Raw genomic sequence first — 19931 nt, 5'->3', positions numbered from 1 at the left:
CCCTCGTGTTTAGCCCAACGCCTGGCACCAAAGAGTTACATAATAAATGTTAGTTACTTGATTGACTGATTGATGATTGATTGAGTCTGAAGATTCCAGAACTGCACCACTGAGCATTTTATTCTTTTAACATTTCTTTTTACCAGTTGGACACATCTCTTATATTATGAAGTCAATATAGAGAACGGGATTCTGTGTTTCAAACAATTTAGCAGACACAAAAGTGTTCAATAATCAAGGGATGTTAAGACTTTATGAAGTTACCAAGAACAATAAGACATCAAATTCTTTGAGTCTCTGGAAAAACATGAAAAGATGTCTCTGTTTTCTCCTTTGGCTCTAGGTGGCAGGAATGAAAGATGGGTTGCCTGATCAGGAAATGAGTCAGACACTAAATCATTCATTTCTTCATTTAGTTCACAAATATTGATTGGGCCTCTTGCATGCCAGGTGGCAAAGGAGATGATCTGGAGGCTGCTTATCTGGGTCCTGCACACGAAAGAACATAGTGTATCCCAAGTTAGTCCCCAATCTGGAAATCATCATGGCCAGAGCAAATGGTTAACAAGGGGCTGAGAGGGCAGGCTGTGGTCTCCAAGGAATTCTTTTAGTGACCTAGGGATCCAGATGCTGGGAGACCTGAACTATTGAATGCAAATCTTGACTTTGAAGAAATCAGAATAGAGATAGGGTTGCGATCTCAGGGGTTCGTAGTGGACTCCAGTTACCAGGGATGGTTTTCATGGGATCCGAATAGGTTGATCAACAAGTCTGAGTCAGGGCCATATTAGCCATCTGGTGGCCTAAGGCTGCTTATGGGTCACTAGTCCAGAACTGGAAAGGATTCAGGGTCTGGCCTAGCCCACCAACCCCCAAAAAAACAAAGAACAGTCCTCATAGCTGATGATTTACTAGGTTCCAGAATTGTGCCTGGCCCTCTTCTAAGTGCTGAGGAGACAGAGATCAAAAAGCTTCAGGGGGCTGGGGAGCAGATTCATTAAGAAAGGTCTTCATCCCTCTCATCCTCCTCTTCACAAGCCCACTTGAGCCCCCTCTTAATTCCTGACATAAGTAAAGCACTACTTCACAACACTTTTACCTTAATTAAAAAGTCTCGGATACTCAACAGAAAAAACATAGGCAAAGGACTTAGGCAGGCACTTAACACAAAGGGATGTTCGAATGGCCTGGAAACATGAAAAGATGCTCATCATCAACTAGTAAGGGAAATACAAGTTAAAATAACAATGGGCTGTGACGACACACTCTCTAGAATGGCTAAAATCAAACCTCTGAAAATATCAACGGTGGGTGAGGCTGTGGAGTAACCAGAACTCTCGAATACAAATTGGTACAAGTACTTCAGAGAACTGTTTGGCAATTTCTTCGAAAAGCAAGCATAAACATATAACTGAGCATTTCCACTACCACTATATACTGCAAAGAAGTCCTTTATAGACAACAAAGGACATGTACAAAAATGTATATTGCAGCTCAACTGATACTAGTCAAGATCTAAATACAACCCAAATGTCCATTAGTGGAAGAATGGGTAAATATATTGTGTACAGCATAGAAGGAAAATGAATTAATTGCTCTGATACACAATAATATGGATGATCTCAAAAACAATGTTCAGAAAAAGAAACCAGACACAAAAGAGCACATTCCATGTGACTAAATTTATATGAAGCTCAAAAACAGGCAAAACTCATCTGTGGCAACAGAGGTCAACGGTTGTAGCAGTGGGAGGTGAAGATTGACTAGAAAAGGGCTCAAGGGAACTTTCTGGAATGACGAAAATGTTCTCTATGCTAATCTGGGTGGTGGTGACATGGGTGTATACATAGATAAAAATTCACTGAACTGTCTACTTAAGGTTTGTGCATTATAGATTATTTGTGCATTGTAGATTATTTGTACTGCATGTGGATTATGCCTCAATAAAAGTTAAAACAATTGAAAGTCTTGGGTGACCACACTTAATAGAAACATGGCTGAATATCAAAGGCTTGCATGTAATACAATGAACACAGGGACCTGGAAATTTAATAGAACAGCTTCAAATACAGTCACAGTCCCAGGCCATTTGCAATAGTTTCAGTCCTTACCTCTCACCGGCACCAAAAGGAATGTGTCCTTTTCCAGCCAAGGAGGCTTGTGGCCCTGCTCAGAGCTCTCAAAGGACTCACTCCCGGAGTTGTCCTCTTACAGCTCCAACAGCACCTGGGGCCTAGCGCTTATGGCCAGGCCAGCACCAGTCCTGCTCAGAGACTCCTCCAAGGATCTGCAGGTCCTTAGAGGAAACTGATGGGGCCCTGAGCGCACTGGAGGTGTGGGCCTGACATGGAAGAAAAGACTAGACAAAGGAAAAGCCCTTTAGGAAGGTTCTGTATTTAAAACACCTTTTATTTCACTGGAATTGTGTGGCCCCAGCCATGTTGCACCCCAACCCATGGACCAGGAGTTCTCAACTTCAGCTGCTCATAAGAATCATTTTGAAACGTGAATGCCCAGGCCCACCTGACCCCAGATCAAATAAATTAGAACCGCTACTACAGTGGTTCGCAAAGGGTATTCCTGGAATAGGAACTAAAAATGCAAATTCTCAGGCCCACTCCAGACCTACTGGATTCTGGAGCCAGCCTCAGCAATCTCTGTTCTAACTGTTCCAACAAACCCTCCCAGAGATTTTGATGCACACTCAAGTGTGAGACCCACTGCTTTAGTTAGAAATTTGCATTTCTGAAAGGCACCCAAGTGATGCAGATGCTGTTGTTCTGGGGACCACACCTTGAGAAGCACCACTGTCTGTTTAATGGCACAGGAGGAGAAGGGGAGAATTATAAAACTATGCAGGTGAGTGATCTGATGCAGGTGAGGGTTAATAAGTGCTTCCAAAGATTTTCTTTATCTTATCTGGCGGGAGGCCCCACACCTAGGCAGGAATCCCACACAGGTGAGAATGTTCCACAAGAAATACAGTTTGTTCCTCAACATGACCTGTATGGGGCCCCTTTTCATCCAATAAAACTGCCATTTGAGATTCCTTGGGTCAAAAGATTTACTTTCTAGTTACCCCTTCCTGAGAATTTTTTTCTGGCATTGTTGGGCCTGGGAAAGTTTCTGGTAGAGCACTTTGCATAAAAGCCTCAATGCAGGAAAAGGCCTGATTTTACTCTCAAAGGTTAATCTTTGGTCCAACATAGATGGGAAATAAGGGCCAGGGAAATTAAAGAGGAGAAAAGGGAATGAAAAAAGAAGAAGTTATGTACCGGGAATGAAGAAATTATGTGCAGGAAATGAGAAAGGAAGAGAACTGTTAGAGGGGCAGAAAGATGTCTTTGCAAAAAGGGCTGTCTGTCTCTCTGTCTCTCTGTGTGTCTCTCTCTTTCTCTTTTTTAGAAAACCTGAGAAGGGTTTTATACAAAATTGGAGAGAGGAGCAGGACAAGCTGATCTGCAAAGCAGGAAAAAAAAAAGATCGAAGTGAGTCAAGGGAAACCCAAGAGGAGTGAGGGGCTGGGGAGGCCAGCACACCACAGGAAAGAGATTTTGTCAGGATTAAAACCTCCTGCTCTGAAAAGGCAAACCACAGCCTGAGAGAAAGTATTCACAATACATATCTCTGAAAGAAGACTTGCATTCAGAACATATAAAGAACTTGAACAACTCACTAATAGGAAGGCAAACAACTCAATTAAAAAAAATGGGCAAAAGACATAAATAGACACTTCACAATGCTAAACAAATGGTCAATAGGTACATGAAAAGATGCTCATCAGGGAAATGCAAAATAAAACCACAGCAAGATACTATGTAACACTTGCAATACCAAGTGTTGGCTAGGATGGAAAGAAATTGGAACTCTTATATCTTGCTGGCAGGAACTGAAAATAATACAACCACCTGGGGACATACTGGAGTTTTTTTGTGGGTTTTTTTTTAGGTTAAGAATACACTGACACCAGGGGTGTGCTCGCACAGGGAACAGGCCATGTAAGAACACAGTGAGAAGGCAGCTGTCTGCAAGCCAAGGAGAGAGCTCTCAGGAGAAACCAACCTGCTGACACTCTGATCTTGGACTTCTATCCTCTTTAACTGTGGGAAAATAAATTTCTGCTGTCACAAATAAAATTAAAAATAAAAATAAAAAAGTTCAGAATACACCTGCCACATGACCCAGCAATTCTACTCTTAGATATTTATCAAAGAGCAATTTTAAAAAAAAGTCCACAAAAAGACTGTACACAAATATAAGTACCCCCATGCAAAAGTAGCAAGTGACTACCATGTTGAACTCAACTCTGTATGATTTTGTTGCTCAAATGCTTGTCAAAGTCCACATTAAAACGTGTAAATTATTTTAAAAATCCTTCCAAAATGCCTAAGTTACCTTAAGGAAAAAAAAAAAAGACTTGTACACAAAGGTGCATAGCAGTTTTATTCACAACTTTTGAAAACTAGAAACAACCCAAATATCCATTAACTAGGGTGTGTGTAAACAAAATTTGGTATAGCCATAGGAATGTATTATAATAAAAAGATAAAATTACCAAAAGATACAACAACATGGATAACTCCCAAAATCACTGTGGGGAATAAAACAAGCTAGACATGAAAGAGTTCTTACCATGTGATTCCATATATATAAAATTTTTAAGCAAGCAAAACTAATTTACAGTGATAGAAAGCAGTCCAGTGGTTGCCTTGAATTGAGGGGACTGCAAAGAAGAACCAAGGAACTTTCTGGGGTGATAGATGGATTCTATATCTTGTTTAGGTGTATGCATTGGTTAAAAGTCATCAAACTGAACGCTTAAAATATATCAATGAATTTTATTGTATGTAAATTATACTTCAATAAAGTTATTTTTTAAATAGGAAAAAGTTTTAAAAGTATTCAAAAAACCAAAAGTAACAACAGCAAAAAAAAAGAACAAGAAAAAAAAAACAGAAAAAATAAGAGTACTTCTAAAATTAAAACAATGTTATATGTTAATTATACCTCGATTTTTTAGGAGACAGTGGTAAAATAAATAATAAAATACTGAGATAAGGAGAGCACATGGAATGGGAAAAGAAATGGAGACTCTGAAGAACTGTCTAACTTGAAGAATAAAAAAAGAACTGGGCAGGAAATACAAAGCAGTGGTCAGAATGAGGTCCCCTGGGGGTCAAGGAAGTAAGATGCTGGCAGGAAAAAAAGAGACGGCAAAGACTGCAGAGAGCCGAGGGGGCCTAGAAGGTTGAGGTCTGGAGATGGCTGTATCACAAGACCATGAAGAAGTCATTCTTGAGGGGCCAGTCCAGGTAGTAGACTGGGGAGTGATGACTGGGGCTGAAGGAGTGGAGAGAGCCTCTAAGCTAAGCAGATTTGCCAGGGATCCTGGAAAAGGAAAGAATGAACCCCTAACAGGAAGTTACTATGAGAATCCCCAGGAAAATCTACCTGGTCACCTGAGTCGTATCAGTTCTTCATTCCTACATGGTATGGATATTGTTATTTTAACTGCTGCTCCTGGACAAGGCATACCAAAGGCTCTAGTGTCCTCTTCCTTCTGTATTTGCCCTGGCTATATAAAATAGTGATTGCCAACTTAATAAAAATAAATAGATAGATAGATATATGATAGATAGATGATAGATAGATAGGTAGGTAGGTAGGTAGGTAGGTAGGTAGGTAGGTAGATAGATAGATAGATAGATAGTTAGCTAGCTAACTAAAATAGTGATTGCCCCACCTCAAGTTCCTAGGGAGGCCTTGGCTTTCCTCACCCAGTCAGCCTTTCCCACTCATCTTCATGCCTGGTGGGAATGTATATTGGTAGAACCTCTGTGGAAGGCAGTTGGCAAAATCTATTAAAATTACAGATTTTAATACACATACCCTACACTTCCTTCCACTTGAGGTATTTATTTTACAGACACACTTGCACAGATGTGAAACCCTAATATGTACCTGGTTTTTCATTGCCTCGTGGTTTGTAACACCATTTGATCAGAAACAACCCAAATGGTTCTCAATAACAACATTAAATAAACATTAATATTTAATTATTTATATTGACTTTATTATGCTTATATTTATTACTTAATATTTATTTTTAAAAGTGTGACACATACAAACAATAGATACTACTCAGGTACAAAAAGTTTAATGAGGATGCTCTCTATGTACATTGAAAGGCTTCCAAGATATATTGTCAAGTGAATAAAAGGAAAATGCATAACAGTTCTTCAATGAAAATCGTTTGTGCTTAAATAAATAAATAAATAGATAAATAAATAAATAAAAAGTGTATGTATGAGTACAGTGTAGAGTATATTTTTTTATATAAATTCAAAAAAGTCTTTGCCAGTGTCAAGGAGGAAAAACTTTCTTCTATCCTCTTGGGTTCTGAAGGTGGGAACTTGCAGATTAAACTGGTAAAAGACAGATTAGCAAGATAAAAAGCACAACTTATTTATGCATACATGTATGAATGCTTAGAGATGAGTAACTTAAAGTGATTGTTGGAATTTGGGCCTTTTATACTTATATACTTAATGTAGTAGGGGAATAGGAAGTGGAGAAAAAGACTTCTACAGGATAAACAAAAAGATTTTTTAGGAAAGACAAATGAGTTTTTAGAAGAACAAAGAAAGATAAGAAAGTTTGTGATAATGTTTGTTTATGCAGGTGCGAGTATTCTTTCCATCTTCTTCATGGGATTTATATTTATTCCTGATCTCTTTACGGGTAGTAGAAACTGCCTGGAAGATGGAATTTATAGCAGTCTTCATTTCTCAGAAGTTTCTGCTTTTAGTCAGGTAAGGGAAACACCAAGAAGGCTTCTTTCTGCATCTGTTGAATCTCAAACGTCTTCAGTTTAAAGTAATCTTTATACCAACTCTGGGATTACGAGGGGGTCCTCACACAAGGACACACAAGAAACTGGTAATAGTGGTTATGCATTTGTATGGCAGGGGGTGGAGGTGGGTGATAGCTGGGAGGTTAGGGACAAGGGTGAGGGGAAAATATTTTTTGGTAGTTTTTCAATTTTTTTTTAATTTTATAAAGATATGAATACATTGTCCATTCAAAAAAAATTAAGTTCTAAGTATGTTTCTAATATATTTAAGGAATGGTTTCACACCCCCATCTAGGAAAAGATGGACTTTTGCCTCATTAGCAAAGACCTAAAGGGATTCAGCCCTGAGGGAGATATGATTTTATCATCACTGGCTGCAACTTCTACCCAGGAAAGGTTATAAAACAGAGTCAGATCACCTTTTCCACTTTGCCAGGAGGGTTACTTACAGCAATGTGTCAGCTGTAAGTCCCAGGACTCCCTCTCTCATAGCTCTCCTCCAGTCTCCAGGAACACAATGGCAGATGCAGAGGCTAGGAGGTAGACTGTGGGTAGAACCAAGCCCTAGTGGAGGATGGAAACCTTTCCCCTTCAAGCAGATGTCAGGATTACTGTTTGACTTTGCAGATGGTGGAAGGTAAAAGGACTGGTGAAACTCTGACAAATGCCTGCCTCTTGTCCTAATCTCAGCCCCTTGCCAATACAGAAATCAAAGTGCTTTCCAGCCCAGAGAGGGGGCAGGCAGTTCCTAATCTGGAGAAGATTCCAAAATAGGCATTCAAGGTCTTGTGAAAGTTTTTCAGGTAGAGTTGATAAGCAGGTCTTAAGTGCTCTGGAATTTAAAAATACAAATCAGAGAGAGAAGAGATCAAGTTTCTGAGTTCTGGGGATACACCTCATGTCCAGAACACTCCAAGCACATTCTCACCCAAGGGCATCTAAACCAGCTGCCCCCTCTACTAAATCTTCTCACGCTGGCCCCCACTTCTCATCCTGAGCTTCATTTCAGTGTACCCATCTCAGAGGCCTTCTCTGATCATCCAAAGGCATAGGTCCACCCAAGCAGTCTCTAAGGTATCCCCTCTTTTCATTTATTCTCTTCATAGCCCTTGCCACCATCAAATTCTTTCTTATTTGCTTTCTCTCCCAGCTGGAACGTCCTCTAATAGCACAGCCATAATTGGCTTGTTCTCTGCATCCCCAGTGTTTAGGACAGTCGCCTAGTCCATAGTGGATACTCAAGATTTGCTCAATTAATGAAGAAATAAGTAAAAGCTAAATTTGACATGTCTGTGAAATATCCAAAGACAGATGCCAAGTAAGAGAGTTCTCAAGTGGTCAAGTGTGGGAAACATTCTGGCTAGAGGTATACATTTGAACATCATTAGAACAAATTCGATTTTTAAATTTATAGGAATAGATGAACTCACCTGAGGAAGGATTTAAAGAAGGAAAAGTCTGAGCTCTGAGGAACCCAAAATGTAGAGGTTATATGGAGAAAAGGGAATAAGCAAAGAAGAGTGAGCAGAAGAGACCACTGAGGTAGAAGAGAAACCAGAAGGTGTCCCTGAGGCTGAGAGACGAGAGTGCCTGGGAACGAGGGAGCAGCCGCCTGTGTGGAGCGCTGCCCTTAGAGCTGCCAGCATGCAGGTTGTCAAGACCTAGACGAAAGCAATTTCAGTGCGGTGCGGGGGCAGAAGGCTGCCAGGAATGGACCAAATGATGAATGAGAAGTGAGGGACCGGGAGCATCAAATGGCGATGACTCTATCCAGAAGTTCAGCTGAGAAGGGTGGCAGATGAACTGGGTATAGCTATAGGCAGATATGGATCAAGGTAAGATTCTTTTTCTTTTCTGCTCAACCTTTTCTTTTGAAAAATTTCAAACCCGCCGAAAGCTGAAACAAGAGTACAGCACACATTTCTTCCCTCTTTACCTTAATTCATCATTTGTTAACACTGCCATATTTACTTTTCACACAAACCTGTGTATATTCATCTGAGAGTAAATCATTGAAAATAAAGTTGCAGATTCTCTTAAATATTTCAGAATGATTTTACAAGGCCATTTTCCTATGTGACCTTAATGCCATATCCCACCTGAAGAAACAATATGGAATTAATAAAATTGTCTCATAAACAGACCATATTTGCATTTTCCCCAACAGTCTAGAAACATCCTCTCTAGCTGCTTTCTTTTTTGCTGGTACTGGATTCAGTCGAGGTTTACACATTTCTTTGGTTGTCACATCTTTGTACTCTCCTTAATCTGAAACAGTCCTCTGTCTTTTTTTTCTTTCTTTCTTTCAGGGTACTGACATGCTGGAAGAGTTCAGGCCAGTTGTCACGTAGCATGTCCCACATCCTGGGTTTATCTGATCGTTTCCTCATGCTTGAATTCAGGTTAAACATTTTTAGCAAGAATACCACATAGATGATGTGGACTTCTCAAGGGAGAGTTTTTTGAAGATAGAAAATATTCGGCCTACTTAAATGCCAACATAATGATGCAGTAGATAAAGAATGGGTGATAGGAAAGGAAATTGGAAAAATGAATGAAGTGAAGAATCCTTGAATTTGTCCTGGGAGGTGGGAGCAGGGGGCGTGGAATCAGATGAAGGGATTAACCCTGACTGGCAGTGGCTCTGTCTCTTTGGTTGTAACAAACTAGAAGGAGAATGGGAAAATGGTGAAAATGAAGGAATGTAGTCTGATGCAGGGAGGGCTAGTGTATTTGGATCTGATGGCTTCTACTTGCTTGGTGAAATGAGGCAAAGTCAGCAGCTGAACCTAAAAGTAAAAGTGGAAGAAGGGAGGAGGGAGTTTTGAGAAAGAAAGATACAGTATAACATGGTCATTAGTGAAAGTGGCAAAGTAGGCTTACCAGACAAATATAAAAAGCTAGGCTGCCCTGTTGGTGAGAATGTTAAATTGTAGAAAATACAGAAAATACTATGAAAAACAGTATAAACGTTCCTCAAAAAATTAAACAGAGAATTACCGTGTGACACAGCAATCCCACTTCTCGGTATATACCCCAAAAATGAAAGCAGTGTCTCGAAGAGTTATTTACACATCCATATTCATAACAGTATTATTCACAATAGACAAAAAGGTATAAGCAACCCAAGTGTCCATCAAAGGATGAATGGAAAAACAAAATGTGGTCTATACATAGAATGAAATATTATTTAATTTTAAAAAGGAAGGAAATTCTGACACATGCTCCGTCATGGATGAACCTCAAGGACATTATGCTAAGTGAAATAAGCCAATCACAAAAAGACAAATACTATAATCTTCATTTATATAAAAAGTCAGATTCTTAGAAACAGAAAGTAGACTGGTGTTTGCCAGGAGCTTGGCGAAGTGGGGAATGGAGAGTTATTGTTTAATGGGAACAGAGTTTCAATTTTGCAAGGTGAAAAAATTCTGGAGATTGGTTGACAACAATTTGAATATACTTAACACTACTGAACTGTACACTTCGAAAAGGTTAAGATGATAAATTTTACATTGTACATTTTTTTACCACAATAAAATATTAAATACATAGGAAAATAGTTAGGCAGGGCATGTTAAGTGTCCAACTGACGCTTGAAATAATGCATTTATAGAGAAATCAGTCGCTCAGTTTGCACAATTTTCTTCCAACCAACGTTCTGCTGCTCAGGTATATGTAGAAAGAAGGCAAATGCTTGGATTGATCCTACAAAGGGAGAGGAGCCAGGGACTTGACTGAAGGAAATTACAGATTGCATCAGTCAAGCAAATATTTTCATTCCAGTAAAAAGAAAAAATTCCCTTCCTATTGACTTTGGGCTCAACCATGTGACTTAGTCTGACTGATTGAAAGGCAGAAGTGACAGTGTGCCAGTACCAAGCCTAGGCTTTGAAAAATATTGCATGTTTCCATTCCCTCTCTTAGGCTGCTGCATCTGCCATGACAAGGGCATTCCCTGGACAGCCATTGCTCTTTTACCCAGTCTTAGCATAAGAGACACTGGAGCCTAAAGCCTAGCTGTGTCAAAGCAAATCAGCAGAATTATTGGTAAGAAGTAAACTTTGTTGTATAAGCCACTGATATTTGGGAGCTGTTTGTTACTGCAGCAAAGCTTGACTAATACAGGAATTATAATGATAGACCTATGGAAGGAAGGAAGAAAAGTAATGACAGATAGCAAAAAGCTGAGGGGTTATTAGAGGTTTTGATGAAGTAAAAAAAATTCTGAAAATAGGAGAATTTTCAGCAAGTGAGCCAGAAGGATAGTTGTCAGAGAATGGAAAGATTTGAAAACAAGATTTCAGCACTGATGTAATTTCTAATGATGACACGATCCAGGGTGTGTTCATAACAGTGGGTAGCTAGGGTGGACAAAAGAAAATATGACGGAGTTAGAAAGATTTATCTCTTTAGGGTAGAGTTTAAATTGAAACCAGTGAATCATCAGGAATGAGTTTGTTTTAATTGGTAGGGAGAAAATAGCAGCACTAACTTTCCTGTAAGAGCATTAACGTGTCTGAGGTTAAGACAGAGCAGCAAATGGTGTTTTTAGAGTCACTGAAAGCTATACTGCCATCCTATAGCTGGAGATCCTTTGCTGAAAACTTCCTTATTTTCCAGAACCCAGGATGCAGGGAGTCTCCAGTAACATAACTGAGAAACAGAAAAGTGAGAGAAGGAAGAGGACACTTCTCCCATGGTAGACAAGAGCCTTCATTTTAAATAGAGAATGACTCAGGTACTAACTAAAAGGACTATCTCAAAACAATTCCCACAGGCTACAGCTGCTTTTAAACATGATAGAAGAATTTGGAGGCTGGTAACAAAGAGATTCTTACTAACTGTGTATTCCTGAACAAATTACTCAAGTATCCTAGGCTTCCTTGATTTTCACATCATAAAATTGGAATAATAATGCCTGGTTTACAGGATCAAAGATAAATTATAGAGCACCAGGCATATGGTAAAAGGTGGAAAGGAAACAATTATTATTATTGTTGTCATTGTGTCCCTAAGCATGAAGGAATAAATGTCCCTTCAATGAAAACACCTAGAACATTATCGATTATAGGAGTAGAAATGAAGTCAACTAGCTACAAAGAGCAGAGGGCCTAAAGAAGATTAGTAAGCAACTACCAAAAGAGCAATTACTCAAAAAAATTATTTAAAGAGATACACTCAAAAATACTATAAATAAGTCAAAATATCATTCTAAAAAATGTTCAAGTAACCCACAGAAAGGCAGGAAAAAGAAAACAAATGAAAAACAGAGAGCAACAGAAAATTAAAAAAAAAAAAATGGCAGGTTTAAGCCCTAATATATTAATAATTATGTTAAATGTAAATGGTCTAAATACACCAATTAAAAGACAGAAATTGGTAGAGTGGATTAAGAAACATGACACAACTATGTGCTGTGTATGGGAAACTCTTCAAATATAATGATATAGGCAGATTGTAAAAGCATGGAAACAGATATATATCCTATATACATCAATCAAAGAAAAGCAAGAGTGGCTATATTAATATCAGATAATGTAGACTCCAGGGAAAAGAATGTTACCAGAGACAGAGAGGGACTTTACATTCCAGTAGAGTCAATTTACCAGGAAGACAGCAATTTTAAATGTGTGCACCCAACAATAGAGCTATAAAAAATAAAAAGTGAATCAAAACTGACAGAACTGAAAAGATAAATCCACAACTAAAATTGGAGTATTCAACATCCTTCTCACAACAATTGATAGAACAACTAAACAGAAATTGCAAGGATATGAAATAACTCACCACTACCACCAAACGACAAAACCTAATCGATAGGTATAGAACATTTACCTGACGACACAGAATATACATTCTTCTCAAGTGACTACAGAACATATGCCAAGATAGACCATATGCTGGGCTATAAAACAAAACAACAAATTAGAGGAACTGAACTTACTCAAAGTGTGTTCTCTGACCACAATAGAATCAAGAAATCAAAAACAGAAAGATAACAGGAATATCTTCAAACACTTGGAAACTAAACAACACACTTCTAAATAATCCATGAATTAAAGAGGAAGTCCCAAGGGAAATTTAAAATATATTAAATTGAATGAAAATAACAAATAATAAACAAAACAAAAAACTACAGACCAATATCCTTCATGAATATAGACGCAACAACCTTTAACAAAATATTAGCAAGAAAATTCAGCAATTACTAAATAGGGTTTATTTCAAATAAAAATTATTTGAATGCAAGGCTGGTTCAATGCAAGGCTGATTCAATGTCTTAAAAATCTATCAGTGTAAGCCAGCATAACAACAGTCTTAAGAAGAAAATCACATGATCATATCAATCAATGCAGAAAAGGCATTTAACAAAATTCAACATCCATGATTTAAAAAAGTAAACTCTTGGAAAAATAGAAGAAAACTTCCTCAACTTGATAAATTATATTGTATCTACCAAAAATTTGCCATTAATGTAACACTTAATGGCAAAAGACTGAATCCTTCCCCCATAAGATCAGGAAAAAGGCAAGTCAAGGCTCTCACAGCTCTTATTCAACACCATGCTAGGAGTTCTAGCCAGCGCAATAAGAAGGAAAAAAAAAATGCTAAGCAGGTTTAAAAGGCATCTGACTGGAAAGGAATGAATAAAACTCTCCTTATTCACAGAACTAATAAGTAAGTTCAACAAGGTCTCAGAATACAAGTTAAACATATAAAAATCAATTGTATTTCTACATACTAGTAATTAACAGTGGACACCAAAATTAAAAATCAATATTTACAATTGTACACAAAAAATAAAATAGGCAAGTGTATAGCTAACAAAACTATACAAGATCTGTATGCTGAAACTACTAAATGCCTGTGAAAGAAATCAAAGCAGAGCTAAACAAATGGAGAGATGTAATATGTTCATGAACTAGAAGGTCCAACATAGTAAAGATGTCAATTCTCCACAAATTGGTATACAGGTTTAAAGCAATTTCTATCAAAATCCCAGCAAGATATTTTTTAGATTTTTCTTGTATATACAAGATTATTTGAAAATTTATATTGTAAGGCACAGGAACTAGAATAGCTAAAACAATTTTGAGGAAGATAAATAAAGAGGGAGGAATCAGCCTATCAGATTTCAAGACATATTATAATGCTACAGTAATCAAGGCTGGATGGCATCAGTGGAGGGATATACACATTGGTCAATGGAACAGAATAGAGAAATCAAAAATAGATGCACACCAACATGCCCAACTGATTTTTTACAAAGGTGCCAAAGCAAGTCAATGAAGGAAAGAAAGGCTCTTCAACGAGTGGTCTTGGAGTAATTGGACGTCCATAGGCAATATTTAAAAAAAAAAAAAAAAAAAGAACATCAACCTAAACCTCGCACCTCGTACAAAAGTTAACTCTAAATGGATCATGGGCTTAAACATAAAACGTAAAACTATAAAACTTTTAGAAATAAGCATAGGAGAAAATCTCTGGTGTCTAGGGTTTACCAAATGCTTTTTGATACTAAAAACATGATCCATTAAAAAAAAAAGTCAGTAAATTGTACTTCATCGAAATTAAAAACTTTTGCTCTATGGACAACTCTGCTAAAGGAATGAAAAGACAAGGTATAGACCGGGAGAAAATATTTGCAAACCACTTATCCAACAAAAGAGTAGTATCTAGAATATATAAAGAACTCTCAGAACTCAACAGTAAGAAAACAAATAATCTAATTGGAAAATGGGCAAAAGACATAAAGAGGCATTTCTGAAGAAAACATAGCAATAGCAGATAAGCATATGGAAAGATGCTCAACATTATCAGCCATCAGGGAAATGCAAATTGATACCACTATTGAATATTTATCGGAATGGCTAAAATACAAAACAGTGACAACTCCAAATGCTGGCAAGGATGTGGAGAAAACGAATCCATCATACATTGCTGGTGGGCCTGTAAAATAGAATAACCACCCTGGAAAACAGTTTGAAAGGGCCTTTAAAAATCTAAATATGCAACTCCCATATGACCCAGCAATTGTACTTCTGGGCAATTATCTCAGAGAAAATGAGAACTTATGTTCAGACATAAACTTGTATGTGAATGTTTATAGCAGTCTTATTCATAATAGCCCAAAACTGAAAACAAATCAAATTCCTTTAAGGGGTAAATAAAGAAATGGTAGTACAGCAATAACATGAAATATTACTCAGCAATAAACAGGAACAAGCTATTGATACAAGCAATAACTTGGATAAGTCTCCAGAGAATTATGCTGAGTGTAAGAAAGCCAACTGCAGAAGGTTATGTGCTGTATGGCTTCATTGTTAAAATGACAAAATTATAGAAATGAGTTAAAGACGGAATGGCCAAAGGAAGCAAGTGGGTGAGGCTATAGTAGAACAATATGAAAGATCCTTGTGCTGGCAGAAGTGTTCTGTATCTTAACAGCATCAATGTCAACATCCTGATTGTGATATTGTTCTACAGTTTTGCAAGATATTACCACTACGGGAGGGGTAAAGGATACACAGTTTCTCTCTGTATTATTTCTTACAACTACGTATTCATCTACAATTTTTTTTAAGTTTAATTGAAAAAAATCAATTAGAAGTATTCAGAAGGTAAAGTCAATAACATTCTCCAAAAGCAGAACATAAATGCAAAATGATAACATGGAAACTAGGGTAGAAAAAGTAAGAAATACAGTATGAATCCAGGTGGTCTAATATCCAGCTAGGAAGAGTTCCAGAAAAAGAACAGAGAAAATAGTAGGAGAGAAGGTTATCGAGGCAATTATACAATAAAACTCCCAGAATGAATGGAAATGATTTTCCATACTGAAAGATTCACATAAAGGTAAATCAACATGAATGTTAGAAATCTACAGTCAATGAACCCAGAGAGGAGAAAATAAAAGGGTCTTTTAGGGTTCTGTGGTATAAGTCATGCAACTTCTCACTGCCCCACTGCCCACTGAAGATTCCACTGTCCTACTTCTGCTAAGTCCATTAACAACTCCGCCATCTGCCTTCCAGCCCTATTCTCTTCATCTCTGTAGGGCTGCCTGCCTTTACTGTCATTTGAGCCAGGATTCAGGAGGGAGCCAGGACTAAATTCCTGTGCTCAATCTACCTTCAACTCAAAACTCAGGCGCTGGAATTTTACTCTACATTTGAATCTAAAATCAATATTCTTCCTTTTGCCTCTGGCCACCTCGCAGGGGGCTCATATGCTCATCCAACCAGCCAGTCCCCTTCCCAGCCTCTCAGGCTACAGCTGGGGCCAGGGCATCTTCTTTTTCCCATGAGTTTGCCCTCGATACTGATTGTTCATTTAATCTATATTTTACCTGCATAGCAGTGTGTGGTGTGTCCCTCTGCTGGGAGGCAGGGAGAAGCATAGAAAATTCATTTTTCAATGTAACATGGAGGGTAGGAAGAGGCATTTGCTTTTGCCTGCTTTAAGTCAAACTTGCTTAAATGTTAGATTTTTTAATTTTATATAAGTAATATTTAAATGTCTTCTTTTCATAGAAATGAAACCATTACAAAAGATTCCCCTTTTATTTCCCAGTAGTACTTCCAGTACCTTTTCTATACATTTTTATACGTATTTATACACCCATAGGAAATTCATAGTGTTGTTTTATTGTGGATTTTTTTCACCTTTAACACATGAGAAAACCGTATTATTTTGCAGCTTGTTTCGTTTTTGTTTTTGTTTTCCTCTCAGTAATGTGTCTTGGCCACCCTTCTATATCAGGACTTATAAATCTCCCATCCTGACTCTTGACTAGAACACAAAGTTTATAGTATAGGCATGATATGTTTATGTAGTCATTCTTCTATGGATAAATATTTAGGTTCCTTCCAGTTTTTTGTTTTGTTTTGTTTTGCTTTGTTTGTTGTTTTTGTTTTTGCAAACAACACAGTAGTTATTCAAAGTGCGGGCCATAAGCTGTTTGTTAGCAGTCGGTGAGATAAGAATTGACTGGGGCTAAGCACTGAGGTAACTTTATAGCAATTTGGCAGAGTAATGTTATGTCAAATCTCACAATAATAATCAGAAGGCTAAAAAAAAAAATCAGGGGGCTGTATTTCACGAGTCTTCGGTTTTTAAATTTTTATTTCTCTAGTAATTCATTTTTACTGTAAAAGTAAAAATAGACAAGTTTGCAACAGATTGGAAATAAAGACTGGAGCTTGCTCATGAAGTGTTGAGAAGTACTGCTTTTATGAATGACTTGATGCATACCTGAGTCCTTATGCATCTGTGCAAGGGACTTTCTGCTGCAGATTGAAAGAAGGGATTCTCTGGGTTATAGGATATGGACTTTTTTATTATGATACAGGGTCAATTTGCACTACCCTCACATCACTAGTGTCTTGTTTTAATTTACATGTTCCTGAATACCAGTGAGGTGGAGCTTCTTTTCATATGCTTACGGTTCATTTTGATGTTTCTCAAAGCCTAAGAAGTCAGCCAGGCCCTGGGATGTGATAATCCTTTGGTAACTTGATCTGCTTTGAAGTACTGGGGCATTCTAGGAAGTGGACTAGGCAAGGGTAATTTCCTCTTTAAACATTCCATTCTTCCTGTGGGAAATTGAGGCAGGGGCTGCATCTCACACACTCATTTATTTGTTGGTAGAGCCCAGATCTCTTGGCTCAGAATTCTCTCTCCAGATTCCTAAGGCTAGCCCAGGTCCAAAAGTTCACTAGGAAAACAGGCTCGAAATATATGAGGGGCAGCGGGGAAGGGGTAGTCAGTAAAAGAACCAAGAACTAGACCTGGGAATTCAGGAGGGGACAGGGGAAGAGTGAGAAACTGGAAGACACCACAATGCAGCTCAGTGTGGGGAAGTTCTATCTTCCAAAGGTGTCAGAGGGACCTGGGACCAGAGAGATAAACAGTCTATCAGCATGACAGTCTAAGCAAACAAGAAGCCAGGAGTTTCTTCCACCTATTTGCCTAATCTTTTAACACTACTTATTGGTGGGGTTGACATAACTCAAGCCTCCTGAAATAATACAGGGGCTTGTCCCCATCCAACTCAAACAATGAACTTGCAGCTACCAATACATTAGGCCATGTCATCACTCATTTTGCAGGGGTGTGCCCTTTTGCAAATATGTACCCTGCCAAGCGGAGGAGGCCATTTCCAGGCCAGCGAGAAGGCAGCAGAGGGAGAATCTGCCATAAGATGCAGAGGCAAAGGGAGATTACAGAGTTGGGTGAAGACTTAAAATCATCTAACACAATCCTTACCCAAATTCCTAGCTTCATGTACCAGCTCTCAGTAACATGTCCAGACCCCGGGTGAGTCACTTCGCTTCTCTGCACCTCAGTTTCTTCATCTGTAAAATGGGGATATACCTGTAATGGGTGCTGTTGGTGCTCCATCTATATCCTGTCCAGAGGTCCCCAACCCCCAGGCTGTGGACCAGGACCAGTCCGTGCCCTGTTAGGAACTGGGCTGTACAGCAGGAGGTGAACAGTAGGGGAGCAAGCAAAGCTTCATCTGTATTGGCAGCCTTTCCCCAGCGCTCCCCAGCACCAGCATCTCCACCTCAGCTCCACCTCAGATCATCAGGCATTAGATCCTCATAGGAGCACCGGTGTCTGGTGCCAAAAAGGTTGGGTTGCTAGACTTTCACCACTTCTGAGCACAACTTTGCCTGAAAACTTTCTCTAGCGGCAAGAGCCCACTCTGTGCTTAGAAGTCCCAGAGAATTAACAGGCTCAGAAGCAACCGTCAGACAAAAACTAACAGGAGTTGATATATAAATAACCCAGCTCCTGAAGGACAGGAGTACTCTTAAGTATGCATTCTAGACTGTTTCCCAGGATTCTACAGCAGGACCGAGTTCCAACTGTACATAGTGAGGATGTGCTTGATAATTCAATAATATAATAAGGGCTGTCCTCCGTTCCCTGTCTCACTTCTCCACTCCCCACTGAGATCACCTCCTATAGAAAGTACTTGCACTTGAATCCTTATAACAAGGTCAGCTTCTGGGGGGACCCAAACTAAGAAACTTCCCAACTGTCTCAGTTGTTGGTAAGATCGAGGAAGTTCAGACAAAGGTCAAGTTTCAGCATGAAATCTCAGCACCTTTCTGTATGCCAGGCAAAGGGAGCTACAGGTCTTTGTGAGCTGGGCCTTTTGAACTCTTAAGTATTCACTGTGGAGACTTTCAGATAGAAGGAATATAAACTGTAAAAGACAGTAGAATTGGAGCCTCCTTGGGTCCTGCCTAGTTTCACCAGCTCCCAGCACAAAAATCACAACTTCCAACCTCCAAAGAGTGGCAATTTCTTCCAAAGAACCAGTTCTGCCAACACATCAATCAACTAAGGAATATGTTTTGAGCATAATCTGGCCCACAATTGATATCAAACAGAAGATGTGATTGGTGGCCTCAGTAGCTCGCAATCTATACAGAACTCAGAGGAATATCTAACAATTAGCTGAGCAAGACCAGCAGCAAATCCTGGCACTTTGTGTGAAACCAGAAAAATACAGGGGGGTTGTTGAAAGAACACAGGAGCCCTGAAGGAGTTCCCAATGGCCAGGGTTGAAATAATTTGAACAATATTGATATAAATAATAACTGATTAAGTAAATCAATGGAGCAGAAGTGACAGCTTTTTCTTGCAGTGGAAATCCAATCAATAAATGTGGAAGGAGGAAGGAAGGGAAAATAGCATTCGGCAAATAGCACAGAGGTGACTGCTGCAGACAAGATCTGCTGAGGGAGACTAGATTCCATGGAAGGTATGAAGAGAAAAGGGATTTGCATAACCTCAAGGTATCTCTCCTAAGGTGTTTATTGACTAGGCAGGGGGTGTGGAAGGTGGATATAACCTTCAGAAGAAATGCCCCTCAGAGATCACTTGACCAGAAATATAGGCCATCATTGCAAAATAAGACACATCAACACCATGACCCTGTGGCATGATGCACTGAGCTCCACATCTGTAGTGTCCTTGTCAGGGATACACAACTTCCACCCAATCCCGAGGAGACCCAGACAGGCCTGAACTGAGGGATGTTCAGCAAAGTAATTGATCA

General features: G+C 38.9%; 1 long non-coding RNA gene across 1 annotated transcript; it reads right to left on the bottom strand.

The window, feature by feature from the left end:
* Nucleotides 1-99: 99 nt before the first annotated feature.
* Nucleotides 100-18357, bottom strand: LOC112471023. Its single transcript, XR_003043187.1, has 2 exons — nucleotides 18125-18357; nucleotides 100-489 (listed from the first exon to the last, which is right to left on the bottom strand). It is a non-coding gene; the product is annotated as an uncharacterized LOC112471023 (long non-coding RNA).
* Between the last annotated feature and the right edge of the window lie 1574 nt (nucleotides 18358-19931).

This window comes from Pteropus alecto, unplaced genomic scaffold (assembly GCF_000325575.1).
Source record: "Pteropus alecto unplaced genomic scaffold, ASM32557v1 scaffold45, whole genome shotgun sequence".
Lineage (NCBI taxonomy): Eukaryota > Metazoa > Chordata > Mammalia > Chiroptera > Pteropodidae > Pteropus > Pteropus alecto.
This window is presented reverse-complemented; position numbering and strand designations above follow the sequence as displayed.